This window comes from Vulpes lagopus, chromosome 8 (genome assembly GCF_018345385.1).
Source record: "Vulpes lagopus strain Blue_001 chromosome 8, ASM1834538v1, whole genome shotgun sequence".
Classification (NCBI taxonomy): domain Eukaryota; kingdom Metazoa; phylum Chordata; class Mammalia; order Carnivora; family Canidae; genus Vulpes; species Vulpes lagopus.
In genome coordinates, this window is record NC_054831.1 from 132,682,918 (window position 1) to 132,691,852 (window position 8,935).

Sequence of the window (8,935 nt, forward strand, 5' to 3'; positions counted from 1 at the left end):
TCTTGAAGTAACTCCATCCAATCAAAATACTCCTGAATTAAGAAGTTAATTTCGTTTCCTATTTTCAAGACTAATTGGCAAAAAATATTGATATAAAAATCCACATGAAAAGACAAGTGAGTAAGAACACAAATGCTCTGTGGCCAGTCCCTGCTCTGTGAAGAGAACTGTGCCCCACTCAAGATTTGTAGTACAGCTCGGCTCCCATCTCTCCTAAAAGTCCAGCTTAACCAACTGCTGACTATACATTCTTCCAGACAGCATTCAAATCAAAGAAGTTCCTGTAAAATGAGACTTTTCTAATATTTCCCCTTGTGAGACATGTAAAAACTTCAAATTATCTTAAAAGGAAAATTAAGTCAATTCTTTCCTAACATTCAAATGTCAAGCTTCCAACTCAAACACGAAATTTCCAAAACAAGAAACGACCGTTCATTTCACAATCCCCAAAATAAAATGAATTCTCAGTTGACCCTTTTGGGTTAATGTTTCTCCACTGGCGTTGCCAATACAGATGTTACCTTTGTGATTAAACATTTAAAGTTGAAGGATTTTCAGAAAGCCTACAAAAATGCTTCTGAATTTCCTAAAATAGGGAAGAGAACTTCTGCAACATGGTGCTCAGCTCCTGGCACTAGAATATTCGTTTTCTCACACAAAGGCTCTCTAAGTGTTAACAGAGTCACCTTACAAGTAGCTGCTCAGAGTTGTTGTTTTTTTTTTTATCTTTCCTACACAACAAAATACATAAGAAAACTCATCTTCCCCAAACTCTACATAAATGACAAGGCTTCCTGAATTCACAAGTGAAGAACCTAGAACAAAATTGGAAGTTATCCCAGACAGGCTGACAACTTCAACTAGATTTTACTAAGATCCCAGGCACACTTCTGTCACTACAAGATTCAAGGTCTTCTCCCAAGAGTTTATTAAGATATTTATTCTTTTGGTACAGAGTGACTCATTCTACTTTAAATAAAGTCTGAGCTTCAGGGTCTAACCTCTAAATACGCAAGTACTTCTGTTCTCAAGAGCATTTTAAAATAATAGCAACACCTACTGCTTACAGAGCAATGTTTATGTGTTGCTCTACAGTTTAAGTGGCTCTGTACGCATTTAAGCTTTTACTTTTTAAAGGAAAGCAGGGTTCCAAATAATTTGTAGTTCTGGTTTCAAGGTAAAGATATATGCCTCCCCACTTCGATGAAAAGAATGAAAGATTATCTCTCGGTACTACCGGCAGCAGTAAACCAGAGGGCGCCGGTCCAGGGAGGGTCTGTGCAGAGCAGCAGGTTAAAAGGGCGGTTCTAGAGGGATGGAGTCCCAGTTAAATGCAAACTTGTGGGTCGGGCTCCCCAGCTGTCACAGGAGCTATGCCCTCACTCACCCTCCCTCCCGATCCACTCCCAAAGCCCTGCAGGTCTTTAGGGAAAGATGCAAGGGGAATTATTCCAAGGCAGAGCCCGTGAACACGCGCACCGCAACCGGGAGAGCCCAGGAGCCGGACTCCCTGGGGCCCATCAGGAGGCAGCTTCGGCCCCCTGCCGGGAGCAACCCGGAGCAACAGGGCCTCGGCTGAGGAATGCCACAAACACTGTCTCCCAGTTCTGAAAGATTAAATTGACAGGAAGGAGGTGAGGAGAGGGCAGCCTGGGACCAGGCAAGTGGGTTAAGAACCCGAGATGATAAGCCATAGGGCGTAAGGGTGTGAACCACAGATGACAGCTGAAAAGAAACAAAACAAAACAAAACAAAACAAAACAAAACATGACCACCGCTACACACAGAATGGACGGAAGGTGTCTTCTAACGGCACAGGAAGTAGAAAAATGGTGAAGAAGAGTCCCAAATATGGAATGTGACTGACTGAAGAATGCATATATTTTCAAGATCGAGTCGCCAGGAGTAGGGACGGTGTTTAAGCGGACGGTGGCGAGCTCCCTTTTAGCCTCTGGGGCGAGGCCAGACTTCGGCGTGGAAAGCTGCGTCCACCGGCAGGAGGGGACAGGCCCCGCACAGGCCCCGCACGGGCCGCCCCCAAGGCTGGAGATGGAGATGCAGGGGACTTCGGGCACGGGCGCCCAGGGAAGCTGCCAAGGGCGAGGACGTCCAGAGAGAAGAGAAGACCAAGGACTTGGCTTTGTGACAGGCTGGGAGAGCCGAGGAAAACGTGCCTCCTCCACCGCGCTGGCGGCGGGGGCCCAAAAGCCGGCGGACTCGGAGCTTGGAAGGGTTCCTCTCGCCAATAATGCGACCGCACTGGCCCTTGGGAGCCGAACGAAGAGAAGCAGCTCGAGAAAATGCTGGTAATAGTTTCGAAGAGACCCACAGGTATCTCAAGTTGCTTTCATATTCTTCATCTACTCATCACAAAACACCCCGGGAAAGGGAAGAAGTAATCCCTGCGCCCCCTTTACGAGCAGGACGGGGACAGGATAACAGAGCGGCCCCTCCACGGCCAGGAATACCTCAGCCCCGTGCGAGGCCTTATTCCGCACATCGAGGCAGGGCTCAACTAAATGACTAGGGATCGCACTGACACACTTACCTCCCCAAACAGGTAAACTTACTAGCTCAACGTCCTCTAACATAGGGCAGCAGTTTCACCATTAAAAATCTAAATTTATCCCAGAGACCCACCCCCCTTCTTAAAAATTCTCCTTTCAGATATACTTTAAAACTAAGGCCTTTCAGAATTACAGCAAAGTCCCTAAAATTAGCCTCACAGTGAGAAACGTTAAGAATATCATATTTATACTCTTTCTCCAAATTATGCTTAATTTATACTGTCTTAATAACCCCTTGGGTAATGCGCAGGATTCATACTGAAGTATGTAAGGGTTTGGTGAATCTCAGATTTCTTTTCAAATTTTAACAGCATCATTTAAATTACTTGAAAATGCCATAGAGTTTTCCCACCAGAGTTTAATGTAGTCTTAGTGGAACTACTTATATGCACATGTAAAAGCTGTAGGTTTTACCAATTCCCAGACAGGCTGCCCACAGTAATCAAACTAACAGTTGCACTTAGCTTTACATATTTCAGGCAAGCTGTGCCAAGAAGTAATTTAGCTCTTTCAAAGCAAAGCCTATCAGATGATTTATTGCAAGAGCTACAAAATATTCTTTTCACCAAAATGGCTGGCAAATACATAAGTAATTCAGTGAAACCTCCTTTATTGCATGTTCCAAAAGACTAATAAATGAAACACAGCCTAAGTATGACTTGAACCAAGGCTCTAAGTATAAGTACTATGCAGTACTGAAAAAAATATTATAAGCGTATTTCACTCCAAATGAGCCAGATTTACTACATACAATAACTAATTCATGCTTCAGGGAAGTGGGGGTGGGGAATGAAAGGCATTCTCTTTAAGGAAGAATATTTAAATGACACAGGCATTCACTCCAGTGAAATTGTGCAGGTATTCCATAGTTGAGAGAGCCACCCCATTACCAAACGTGGTCCAACAGCACCACATCTCTTCCCTTAAGTTCTACCTGAAGATCACTTATGCCACAGTAAAAATTCAATCTATACTATCCATACTTTTAAAGTATGCAGTCTTCTCCCACGGGAAGTCGCATTCGTGATGCATGTACGCCATGAGAATCAATATCGATCTTTAAGTTATAAAGAAATACGCTAAAGTTAGGTAAGCACTTCAAAAGTAAACTATTTCCTCAGGACAAACTCACCACTTTCAGTGCATAACCCTGAATTGGTTGTAAAAAAAAAAAAAAAAAAAAAGAATCTTAGAAAATCTAGTCCGGCCTCTACCATCAATCTTTAAGGGGTTGCTTCAATGAGTCTCATCTTCTAGAAAACAGATGTTTCTATGCTACTCAAGTATAACAGACCACAAGCTTACATGAGTCGCCATGCTTGAACTCTATACAAATTTATTTAAATCCATGATAGTTTAATCTACATACAGGGAATGCTGATCTATGTCATGAAAACTCCTTCAGAGTCTCCAGGTTATCTCAAATTGCTTTATCTCTTGCCACAGACTTGCTGAAAGTAGACCATGGGGTATGATCATAAAGACACACCCAGGGACTGCCACAGGCCACTTAAGTCCATTCCCTGTTCCCAAGGTGGACTTCAAGGAATCCAGACTCTCTTCTTATAGTTCTTTAACTAAACAGATTCCACAAACTGCTTCAGTGACTCCACCATCCGATCAGATGGGCCTCCCTTCCTTTAATGCAGTGCTTGAGGACTGGGTCCCCACCAAGGGACATCTGGAAACATCGGGAGACTCTATCAGTTATTCCGGCTGCAGGGAGTGTTACTGGCATCTCACAGGTAGAGACCAGGGATGCTGCCAAATACCCTAGAGCGGGGATCCCTGGGTGGCGCAGCGGTTTGGCGCCTGCCTTTGGCCCAGGGCGCGATCCTAGAGACCCGGGATCGAATCCCACATCAGGCTCCCGGTGCATGGAGCCTGCTTCTCCCTCTGCCTGTGTCTCTGCCTCTCTCTCTTTCTCTGTGTGACTATCATAAATCAATACTCTCTCCCTGTGTGTGTGTGTGTGTGTGTGTGTGTGTGTGACTATCATAAAAAAAAAAAAAAAGTACCCTAGAGCATACAGGACAGCCCCCTAAACAGACAATTATCCAGCTCCACATGTCAACCCTGCCCAGGTTAAGAAATCCTGTTTCATGGAACCTAAGTAACGCTCTCGGTAATGGAACCTGTAGCTTTTGGTCGCTCTAGGAAGACGGTTTTACCGGCTCTAATTACAAAGTTCTAACTTCAAAAGGAGAGAGCCAGACCTCTAACCAAATGCTATGAGGAGTGACAGTGTCACCGACGGGCACCACACAAACCACAGAGTGCTGGCCACACGTCAGCAGTGTCAAGAGTAATGACTGTCAGGTAATGTCCCCAGCATCTGGAAACTCCCAGTATCTACACACTGCCACACAAGTTTGAGTTTTCCCCCACTGTCCACCTACTACTACTCCCTTTTCAACCCCACTATGGAGTTTTCTCGTGCAGCCCACGGGCTTTTTTTTCTCTGCCTGGGTTATTAAAAATAGCATGAAAAGCAAGTTGGAAGACATGAAAATAGTAAATAACCTAAGGTGCTTTCCATCCCGGAAAGTCTATGATCTAACAGGACTTAAAAGGTTTGTAAATCAGATCTGTAACTTGAAAAAGAGATCGGCAGCTTAAAGAAAACAGTCCCATGAATAAATAAACATCTAACGTAAAATAATCATCAAAAGAATATGAGTGCAGATATACCTATGGAACTGCACAGACCTGGCTCAGGGAGGAGAGAATAAAAGGAAGCTGAAATCGACTGCTGCTTCTTATAACTGCATCGGCAGGGAAGATACATACTTAGAGGCTAAAAGATAGAATTAACATTTTCACATATTGTCTTAAAAAAATCACAAAACTTTAAAATTCACAATGGAAAAATCTAAACGAATCTCAATGAAACGAGAATCTCAGGCTACAGAAGCTTTACTGATCAATATGGAATTGATGAATTATGGCCCACTCAAATATCACACAGCCACTAAAAATTATATTGAAGAATATTTAATGGCATGAATGCATGCTCCCAACACAATCAGACAGGTTATGAATAATACACACAACATACTATCAGTCTTGTATAAAACACAAATACACAGAAGTGAATAAATATATACAAGAAATACACACATGCACAAGAAAGACAGGAAGGTGACGGGGGTCTGCCAAAACGTAAACCGGGGTCATCTGACGAGCGGGAAGATCAGAGCTCATTTCCCTTCCTTCTCGGTGCTTCTCTCTCTTTTCATATGGTCCTACTCTGAGAATCGTTTCTCACGATGTGTACTCACAAAACGAATCGTTACAATGAAACTTAAATCGTCCTGTCTCAGGAACTGCCCACAAAAGGAGAAGAAAAAGGACATCTGAACATGCCGACTTTTCCGTCAAAGCCACCACCTTCAGCATCAACAAAAGCAAACTTCCATCGAGCGTCATTATTGTGTGCCTGGTGTTTTTCTACGCACCTGGGACGTATTCACTTACTCAGATCAAACAAACAAACAAACAAAGATACGGAAGAAGAGAGCCCTGGAGTGACAGAAGCTGTGAATCCACCTTAGTCTCCCCCAACAATCTCCATCTCAGCTTCTGCAGACTGAAATGAGGGTGTTTGATAAGCGGATCCCGAAAGGTCCTCCCAGGGCCACGATGAGACCCCACGCACGACGAATGGGCTCGCGTGAGCGTGTGCTCGGCAGCTTCCCCTCTCGGGAACCGCGGGGCAGCCACGAGCCGTCTCAAAGACAAAACCCTCTGAAAAGGGACGTGATCGCGTGTCCCAGTCCCTCCTCAATACGTGCGCGACAAATTTCCTAACGTGTTTTTAAAAGAAAAAAAACAAAACAAAACGTGGAAAGGCCTACGTTTCCCCAGTGCTCGGCCACAACCGATGGGGTGGGCGGGAGCCTGGTCTGGGAGGTTTTAAAAAAAAAAAAAAAAAGGGAGAGATTCACCGAGAGGCTGCACTTCGCGTCCGGCGTTTATGTGGCTTCGAACAATCAGACCCGCGGTCCACAAGAGCCCGGGACATTCCAGCCGCGCTGAGGCTGCGATGGGAGCGGCCCGCGGCCGCCTGGGAGCTCGCCCAGAGGCGCCTGAAATAAAACTGACCAAGTAGCACCGAACCCCCGCACCACCCTGAAGGCAAGGCGGGGGGGGGGCACCGCAGCTGCGTCCGGGAACCCGCGCTCCCCCGCCCCACGGCCCCGACGGCAGGGCCCAGCCGAGGCCCGCGGGCCAGCGGGGTCGCGAGGGGGCGCGGAGGGGCGCGGAGGGGCGCGGAGGGGCCGCGGCGGCCGCGGGGCGCGCAACTCTCGGGGATAAACACAAAAGACGCCGAAGCACGCGACGCGCCGGGAACGCCGGGGGCAGCGCGCTCGCGCCCAGCACAAAAGAGGGGACCCGGGACGGACCCGCCCCCGCCCCCGCCCCCGCCACGGCCACGGCCCGACCCGGCCCCGACCCGGCCCTGACCCTGACCCCGACCCGGCCCCGCCCGGCCCCGCCCCTCCCCCCGCCGGGCGCGCGGCGACCCAACCGCCACAAAGCGCCGCACAACTTGGCGGCCGCGGCCCCGAGGCCGGTCCCGGGGCGCGGGGAGCCGCGGGGGCCCGAGCCCGGCTCCGGGACCGACCCCCGCCCGCCCGGGCGCTCCGAGGGGGCGCGTCCGCCCGCCCGGTCCCCGCGGTCGCCCCCGCCCCCGCCCCCGCCGCCGCCGCCTCGCTCCTCGCGGGCAGGGACGGGCGTCCCGGCGCCCACCCCGCCGCCGTCCCGGAGCCCGCCCGGCCCCGCCGCCTCCCCCGCCCCCGCCGCCCCTTACCTGCGCCCGCCGCGCCCGCGCCTCACAGCGCCGAGAGCCGCCGCCCGCGCCGCCGCTGCCGCCGCTCCGCCCGCCCCGGCGTCCGCGGCCGCGCCGACGCCATCTTGGCTCCGGTCGGAAGTGACGTCGGGCGGCGCCGGGAGCCTGCGACCCCGCGACCCCGCGCCGCCGCCCTCGGACCCGCGCACACCCCGGGGACCCCGCGCCGCCGCCCTCGGACCCGCGCACACCCCGGGGACCCCGCGCCGCCGCCCTCGGACCCGCGCACACCCCGGGGACCCCGCGCCGCCGCCCTCGGACCCGCGCAGACCCCGGGGACCCCGCGCCGCCGCCCTCGGACCCGCCGAGACCCCGGGGACCCCGCGCCGCCTCCCTCGGACCCGCCGAGACCCCGGGGACCCCGCGCCGCCGCCCTCGGACCCGCGCAGACCCCGGGGACCCCCGCGCCGCCGCCCTCGGACCCGCCGAGACCCCGGGGACCCCGCGCCGCCGCCCTCGGACCCGCGCACACCCCGGGGACCCCGCGCCGCCGCCCTCGGACCCGCGCACACCCCGGGGACCCCGCGCCGCCGCCCTCGGACCCGCGCACACCCCGGGGACCCCGCGCCGCCGCCCTCGGACCCGCGCACACCCCGGGGACCCCGCGCCGCCGCCCTCGGACCCGCGCAGACACCGGGGACCCCGCGCCGCCGCCCTCGGACCCGCGCAGACACCGGGGACCCCGCGCCGCCGCCCTCGGACCCGCCGAGACCCCGGGGACCCCGCGCCGCCGCCCTCGGACCCGCGCAGACTCCGGGGACCCCGCGCCGCCGCCCTCGGACCCGCACAGACCCCGGGGACCCCGCGCCGCCGCCCTCGGACCCGCCGAGACCCCGGGGACCCCGCGCCGCCGCCCTCGGACCCGCGCAGACTCCGGGGACCCCGCGCCGCCGCCCTCGGACCCGCACAGACCCCGGGGACCCCGCGCCCCGAGGTCGCAGCTCTGCGCGACGCCAAGTTGCTGGGAGACCCCGCGCCTCGGCTGAGCGGCGGCCCCGCCGGTGACCACGCGGCCTTCCCGGCTCAGCTCCCCCGGCCCGGCCGCGGCGCCCCGAAGGCTGGAGCGCGGGGCCCGGACTCACTGGCCGCTCCGCCGCCGCCCGCGTGCCCGGCCCCGCCCTGGGTGCTGCGCGGCCTCGCCCCGTGGAGCCCGACTGTGGGGAGCCCGAGCGGCGGGGCAGAGGCCGGGGCAGGACGCGGCGGGCGCCGGGCAAGGTCGGGGTCGGAGGAAGGCCCGGGCGGGGCCCGTCGTGACCCTGCGCCCCGACGGCGAAGTCAGGGAGCATCGAAGTGCGGACGGCGTCGGGCCTCCGCGGAGGGCACCGTCCTGGGGCAGAGACCCCGGGTTAGCGGCAGGTGCGCGCCGGGAGGTGGATCCTGAGAAAAAGGGCGTGTGCGGCGTTACCGTGCTGCGACCTGGCTGCGAAGGGGAAGGGGTAGTGGAGACCGAGACCGAGACCGAGTCAGCCAGGGTCGGGCGCAGGGCGTGACCCCAGGGCCCCGGATCCCGTCGAGC

General features: G+C 54.4%; 1 protein-coding gene across 5 annotated transcripts in view; it reads right to left on the reverse strand.

The window, feature by feature from the left end:
* Nucleotides 1-7,440, reverse strand: part of PRDM2 (PR/SET domain 2) — a 125,475-nt gene extending 118,035 nt beyond the window's left edge. For 3 of the 5 annotated variants that reach the window (XM_041767603.1, XM_041767604.1, XM_041767605.1), the window contains exon 1: nucleotides 7,381-7,440. The gene's annotated coding sequence lies outside the window, so the exon portion shown is untranslated. The remainder of the gene's footprint in view (nucleotides 1-7,380) is intronic. The other 2 variants (XM_041767607.1, XM_041767606.1) reach the window with 2 other exon arrangements.
* Nucleotides 7,441-8,935: the final 1,495 nt, after the last annotated feature.